Genomic DNA, 7834 nt, shown 5'->3' with positions numbered 1-7834 from the left:
ATGAAAAGCTGTGCTAAAGTTTAACTTCGTTCCCATGGCTCCTTGCAAACTTTTCCAAAATTTTGAGGTAAATCTTGGATCTCTATCCGATACAATTGAGGCTGGGATTCCATGCAAATGGATGACCTGTTTGATGTATAATCGCGCATATTGATCCATACTAAAATTCATTCTTACCGGTAGGAAATGAGCTGACTTTGCTAACCAATCCACTATAACCCATTTAGCATCATTTCCCTTAGCTGATTTTGGAAAACCCATAACAAAATCCATAGTTATATGCTCCCATTTCCATTTTGGAATTGTTAATGGTTCCAACAATCCAATGGCCTTTGATGTTCAGCTTTCACTTGTTGACAAGTCATGCACCTCCTGACAAAAAGACCAATGCACCGTTTCATATTTCTCCACCAAAACATACTCCTAAGTTCACGATACGTTTTTGTACCTCCTGGATGGGCAGTATATGGAGTTAAGTGTGCTTCTTCAAGAATTTCTTTCCTCAATCCCTCATCTTTCGGCACACATAACCTTCCCTTAAAGAGTAAGGCTTTATCACGGCCTAATTCAAAATCCTATCGCTTGCTAGCACTAACTTTGGATTTGATCTTTTGCAGGAAAGAGTCACCATCCTGTGCTACTCTTATTCAATCTCTAAGCATTGGTTGAATCGTTAGAGCCGTTATCCTGGTGATAGTTTGGGTTCATGGAACAATTACTTCTAGATGTAAGTTTTCGAAATCTTTTAACAACTGGTCCTGCATAGTGATTAGTACTGCTAATTGTCCAACCGCCTTTCTGCTAAGAGCATCTGCTACTACATTAGCTTTACCAGGATGGTAAAGGATAGTACAATCATAGTCCTTTACTAGCTCTAGCCATCTCCTCTGCCTCATATTTAATTCCTTTTAGGTGAAAAAGTACTTCAAACTCTTATGATCAGTATAAATGTCACACTTATTTCCATATAAGTAATGATGCCATATCTTGAGGGCATGAACTACCGCAGCCAATTCTAGATCATGGGTTGGGTAGTTTTGTTCATATTGTTTCAATTGTCTGGAAGCTTAGGTTCTCAACTTTCCTTTCTGCACCAGAACACATCCTATGCCCTATTTTGAAGCATCACTGTATATAATGAATCCTTCTGGTTCGTCAAGTATTGTTAACACTGGAGCTGTGACTAATCTTCGTTTCAGCTCTTGGAAGCTCTATTCACATTTCTCTATCCATTGAAATTTTATCCCTTTTCAAGTCAATTGGGTCAATGGTCCTACTATTTTAGAAAATCCCTCGATAAATCTTCTATAGTAACCAGCCAATCCTAAGAAGCTGCGTTTCTCTTTAACATTAGTTGGTCTTACCCAATTTTTTACTGCTTCCACTTTGGTTGGGTCTACTTCAATTCCTTGTGCTGTGATTACGTGCCCCAGAAAAATTATTTTATCCAACCAAAATTCACATTTCTTGAATTGGCATAAAGCTTCTCTTTTCTTAGAGTTTCCAAGACAATCGTCGGATGTTTCTCGTGTTCCTCATTACTCTTCGAACAGATTAAGATGTCATCAATAAAAACTATGACAAATTGGTCTAAGTATTCATGGAATACTCTATTCATTAGATCCATAAATACTGCCGGGGCATTAGTTAATCCAAAAGGCATCACCAAAAATTCATAATGCCCATAACGCGTCCTAAAAGCCGTCTTAGGGATATCATCTGACTTAATTTTCAATTGATGATATCCTGATCTTAAATCGATCTTTGAAAATACTGTAGCCCGCTTAAGCTGGTCAAACAAATCTTCTATTCTTGGAAGTGGATATTTGTTTTTGATAGTGAGGCGATTCAATTCTCGATAGTCAATGCACAACCTCATTGTTCCATCTTTCTTTTTCACAAAAAACACAGGTGCACCCCAAGGTGATACACTTGGTCTAATGAAACCCTTATCAAGAAGCTCCTTCAACTGTACCTTCAACTCTTGCAGTTCCAACGGTGCCATAAGATTTGGAGCCTTTGAAATAGGTGCTGCTCCTGGTACTAAGTTGATGGTAAACTCTACTTGCCTTTCTGGTGGTACACCTAGAAGATCTTATGGAAAAACATCTTTATAATCCTGAACTATTCGAACATCCTCAGCTGACAACTTATCTTGTTTAATGTTGGTCATCGATACTAGAAATCTTTGACCTAATTCCTTTTTTTGGCATCCTTTCAACCTGAGTTGTTGACACTATAGGAGATAAGGTATTTGCCTCAGTTCCAACAAAGCGAAACTCTTTCTCGCCTGGTCTTCGAAAAATCACCATTCTCTCAGTACAATGAATAGTTGCGTAGTTTTTAGACAACCAGTCCATACCAAGGATAACATCAAAGTCTTTCATCGTTAACAGAATTAGATCTACCGCTATACCTCTACCATCAATTCTCATCTTAAGATTTCTAGCTATTTGGTCAGCCACAAGTATCTTTCCAGATAGAAGAGAGATTTCTAAGGCATACGGAAGGAATTCACATTTTACTTTAGACTTTGCAATAAATGAAGAAGAAATGTATGAATGTGTAGCTCCAGAATCTATAAGTACAAATGCAGGCATATTGGAAACAGAGACAATACCTACGAGGACATTAGGGTCTCACTCTGCTTCTTGCCTAGATAAAGAGAAAACTCTTGCTTTTCCTTTCTTGTCATCTCCAGCCTTATGTGTTTGATTTTGGGGGCATTCTTTAGCAAAATGTCCTGATTTCCCACACTTGAAACAAAAGCAAAATGTCCTGATTTCCACACTTGAAACAAACATTTTTTCCCAATAGACATTCTCCTTTGTGAGGTCTATCGAACTTAGGACAACGCTTATCACCACCAACTCCTACTATCTCCATCTTTTCTTTCTTTGGTGCATTATTCCCTTTTCCTTTACCGTTATTCTATCTATCAAAGTTCCACTTCCTCTTACTTGAGAAATTTTGAACTCGGTAAGAATTTTCAACGTTTTGAGTTCTTTGATAAGAAATAGTCTGCGCTTGCTTCAGGACTTCTCGATAAGTGTTTAGCTCGAGAACTGACACTATATCATGAATATGAGGTTGAAGCCCACGCTCGAACCTTCTAGCCCACTTTTTCTCCGTATTCACTAGATGTGGAGCAAACCTTGATAATTCCTCAAATTTGCGTTCATATTCCACGAGGGTCATGGTTCCCTGTTGGAGTCTGAGGAACTCCATCTCTTTTTGATCTTTTACTGCTGCCGAGAAAAATTTTTCTTCTACGAGTTCCTTAAACCTCTCCCAAGTTATAGCCTATTCTTCAGTAAGTGTTAATGACCTGGTAGTCATGTCCCACCAATGGCTAGCCCCCTTCTTTAACATAAACACTGAAAATGTTACCTTTTCAGCATCTTCGTATCTTATAAATTTAAAGATACGTTCTAGTTCTCGTAACCAGTCTTCAACTGCCAAGGGATCCATACTTCCCTCGAATGATGGAGGGTTCATTTTACGAAACTGCTCTATCATTACAGTTCGATCCCTCGGGTTAGGTACTATTTGAGGTTGAATAGCTGGTTGGTTGGGCTCCTGATGATAAATTGGTACTTGTTGATCTAGTGTTCGTTGTCTAGTCAAAGGTGGTGCATGTTGTTGTTGTCCCTATTCCCGCATTATGGCCAGCAGTTCTCGTGCAAAGTTTGCTACATTAATTTCGTCACCACTAGAACTGACATTAGTATTGTCGCCACCTTAGTTCATATTGGACTTCGGTGCACTACCGTGGTTGCTCTTTAGAGGCATATCCTTTGAATGAAAGATATTCCTCCAGTTAGAAGTATTTCAAAACGTAATACTAACTTTAAAAAAAATCCAAAGGCCAAGGCAACTTTCCTTCATATATATACATTATTATTTTTTCACAAGCAAAAGTCATATTGAGGTACGGTACATACATTCAAAAGTAGATGTACGTATTACATCCTATTCTACTCCAAAAACAAAGATAGCTCGATAAGATGGTGTCTAATCTTCTATTTCTTCTGGATCCTCATCGGGGTTTTCATCTGGGTCTTCCTCTAACATGCTTTGCTCCGAACTATCTGGTAATGGTACAGGAAAACTTTCATCTAGAACTCTCGAAAAGCACTTAGTCAACAGTCCCTTATCTAGCCTAGAATTGGTAGCTCATAAGCTAGCATTCATGGATAAGGTTATAGTCTTCTTAAAGTTTCGCTGTAAATCGTGGCTAGTTTCATGACTTTCTCGAATTAAATATGTAAGGTCCTCATATGAAAGGACATCGTCAGACCATAGTACGATCTCATTTATGACCGAGGCCCAAGGTTCTGGAACAGTTTCATATAACCTCTGTATCTTCATCTTATCACTTAAGCTATGGTGTATCTCCCATAACATCTCAATAATACAGTCTCGCAGATCAAGATGTTGTTCGAGGATATGGAGCAGATGCATACAATAATTATAGTAAAATGCCAATAATATGTCCCACTTCTTCGCAAAACCACAGGCTTCTGTCCTTGTGGGAGTTCTTACCGTTCGTGCCATAACTAGGACAAAAATTTATTATGTTACTCTACAAGGCTCTAATAAATATTTAGATATAAGTGGTTATGACTTCATAATCTCAACCATGACTTGATTCAAATTATTCCTATATCCAGCCAGAGATAGAGCAGTTCATTGTATAAGAAAACTCATAAACTTTAAAAAGAAGTTTTTACCTTGATCCTCGATTGAAAGTCAGTTGCTAGCTTGCTCGATGATGAAGGAAAGTAACCTTCTTTTTTTTTTAAAATATAGTCTACAAAAAAGCATAACTGCTCTGATACCACACTGTAATGCCCCGAACTTAAGCTTCGAGGGTCACATACTAAACATAATAGCTTCTGCCGTTGGTACATGTAAATACTCTTAAATAGAAGTATTACATGTTAGAAAATTATTTTTAATTTGGTAAAATATCTCTCATAAAATTTAAAGGTTGGTAGAAGTGCGTGTCGACATGAAATTATACTTTACATATACGGACTCGGCACTGCCATGGTAAGTTGGGGCAGCAAGTTCGACTATTTTTATACAATTCATCCCAACTCCATTTTCTATGAAATTTATGACATTAGAAAGATATTTTCAAGTCATTTTCTAGGTTAAAATATGAAAAATTTCCAAGATCATATGATATGGGCGTTTTACTGAAAACAGTGACGTATTGCATAGAAATTTGAGATTGCCCTTCAACGTTTGATAATTAATATCTCGGGCTATAGATATCCAAATTGAGTGATTCTAGTGCCCATATTAAGATAACTCAATGAGGAATGCAGCAATATTTTCAGAGTCTCAAATGGACGTTTAAGGAGTGATAAATAACATTTTGAAGTTGACCCAAAAACTGTCCCGTTTCTGCCTTTTTATCACTTGCAAGGGAAAGTAAAAACAAAAAAAAAGTCTCTTAATATAACATGATAGATATAATTACATAATTTACTTCCAGTACCATATTACATCATGTCTTATACATGTTTTTATATAATAACAAAAGCAAAACATATGGAAAGCAGTCAAACAAAACATATAAAACAGAAACTTCGATGTAAAATAATTTTGTCCTTGATCCATCATCGATTTTGCCGACTGACTTCCACCAACTCCACAATTATGAATCTGAAAATTTAATATGAAATACTATGAGTATAAAGAATACTCAGTAAGATACAATGCTTGGATTTAACATGTTAATACTACACAAAAGAAAGCATTCAAACACATACTTGCACATTCCGGCTTGCCGATGCCCTTCGGACTTGTCCTAAGGCATAAATAGGTATCTAACTTTGTGGACTTGTCCACGTCTTTCATATTATGGTTTTCATGCATAACTTAAGTATAAATATTACCATGAAATCCTACCACATAAGCATAGAAAATATCTTACAATAAAACTTGAAGAAATCTTGGTTGAAAGATGAATTGAGAATGCTAGACTTTATCCTTTCTTTCTCACGTCAACCGCCCTTTAAAACAAGTGATATTCTGATTTTCTTGCAAGGGAATAAATGGAAGCAACTTTACTATTTATAGGTAAGAAAAATAATGATTAATTAAGGTGATTCTTCAACCAATTCTACACGTGGGCAGCATGAAAGAAAATCTTAACTTCAATTAAACACCTATGCATGCCTTTAGCCACCACATGCTTAAGTTAAAACACCTCATGCATGCCTTAGCCACTTCATGCTTAAATTTAAACAATTCATGCATTGCCTTAGCCACCCCACTCACGGCCAAGAGGAGAAAAAAATGTTTACCTTGGTAATTAGGTGTAAAATGGACATTTATCCTAAACCCCTAATTAACAAATTATTTGGAAAACTTTTTAATAAATCAACCAATGCAAAATTTGGCAACCATAAATAATTTTGGCCATAATAAATTTTGAAAAGTTAAATTGCTATCCTAAAAATTAAATGAGTACAAAATTCAGAGTATTACAAGATTTGTTCGTTTTGGTGAATTGGTAGTCTAACTCGATTGGAATCTAGCTAATGAAAAGTGGTTTTTGATTTCATGATGACTTCGAATTTATTCGTTTTCGACAAATTGCTAGTATAATTCTATTGGAATCGAGCCAATGAAAAGTGGTTTTCATTCCATGATAACTTCGGGTTTGTTCGTTTTTGGCGAATTGCTAGTCTAAATCGATTGGAATCGAGCCAATGAAAAGTTGCTTTTGATTTCACGATAACTTCGGGCTTGTTCATTTTGGCGAATTGCTAGTCTAATTCGATTGGAATCAAGCCAATGAAATGTGGTTTTTGATTTCATGATAACTTTGGGTTTGTTCATTTTTAGCGAATTGCTTGTCTGATTCGATTGGAATCGAGCCAATGAAAAGTGGTTTTTGATTTCATGATAACTTTGGGTTTATTTTTTTTAGCGAATTGCTAATATAATTTGATTGAATCGAGCCAATGAAAGGAGGTTTTTCATTTCATGATAACTTCGGGTTTCTTCATTTTTGGCGATTTACTAGTCTAATTCGATTGTAATCGAGCCAATGAAAAGTGATTTTTCATTTCATGATAACTTCGGGTTTGTTCATTTTTCGCGAATTGCTAGTTTAAATCGATTGGAATCGAGCCAATGAAAAGTGATTTTTCATTTGATGATATCTTCGGGTTTGTTCATTTTTGGCGAATTGCTTGTCTAAATTGTAACGACCCAAATCTTTTTGTAAAATTGATGTCACTAACAAATCATTCCTTTTAGAAAAAAAGAATGAGTTTATAAAAATGTTAACACAATAATTAGTGACAAGTGAAAGGGTAAAACATTTAAAATATGTTCCATTTATTCATTCATTACAATTGACGGAACATGTATTTTACATTTTTTTTTTATACATGCTTGAAAGTATAATATGCTTTTTTGGTTCTTCAATGTGTGGGACACTACCCCAAATGAAATAACAATACCAAAAGCTACCTTATTTATTTAAGAAATCCAAACACATTACAATTAACACCATAAAGGCTATGGAACATATTACAATTTACTCCAGTACGGTTGAATATATCTACCAGTCAGCATTTATTACTTGAAGTGACTTTGACAGTCTAGACATTTCCATTATCTTTCATCAGTGAAGTTGGTGAAAGAAATAATATTTAATTCAAACTTTACTGAAAATGAAATAACAGTAGCACGTAAAATTAGATTATTTTATGCTTCATCAAGTATTGACAAGGAATAATATTTAATTCATTTATTCTTGGGTAAGTTATGTCTTTTGGTTCCAAAAGTTACGTCTACTCATTTTTTT

This window comes from Olea europaea, unplaced genomic scaffold (assembly GCF_002742605.1).
Source record: "Olea europaea var. sylvestris unplaced genomic scaffold, O_europaea_v1 scaffold4562, whole genome shotgun sequence".
NCBI classification, from domain to species: domain Eukaryota; kingdom Viridiplantae; phylum Streptophyta; class Magnoliopsida; order Lamiales; family Oleaceae; genus Olea; species Olea europaea.
Note: the sequence above shows the minus strand (reverse complement) of the source record.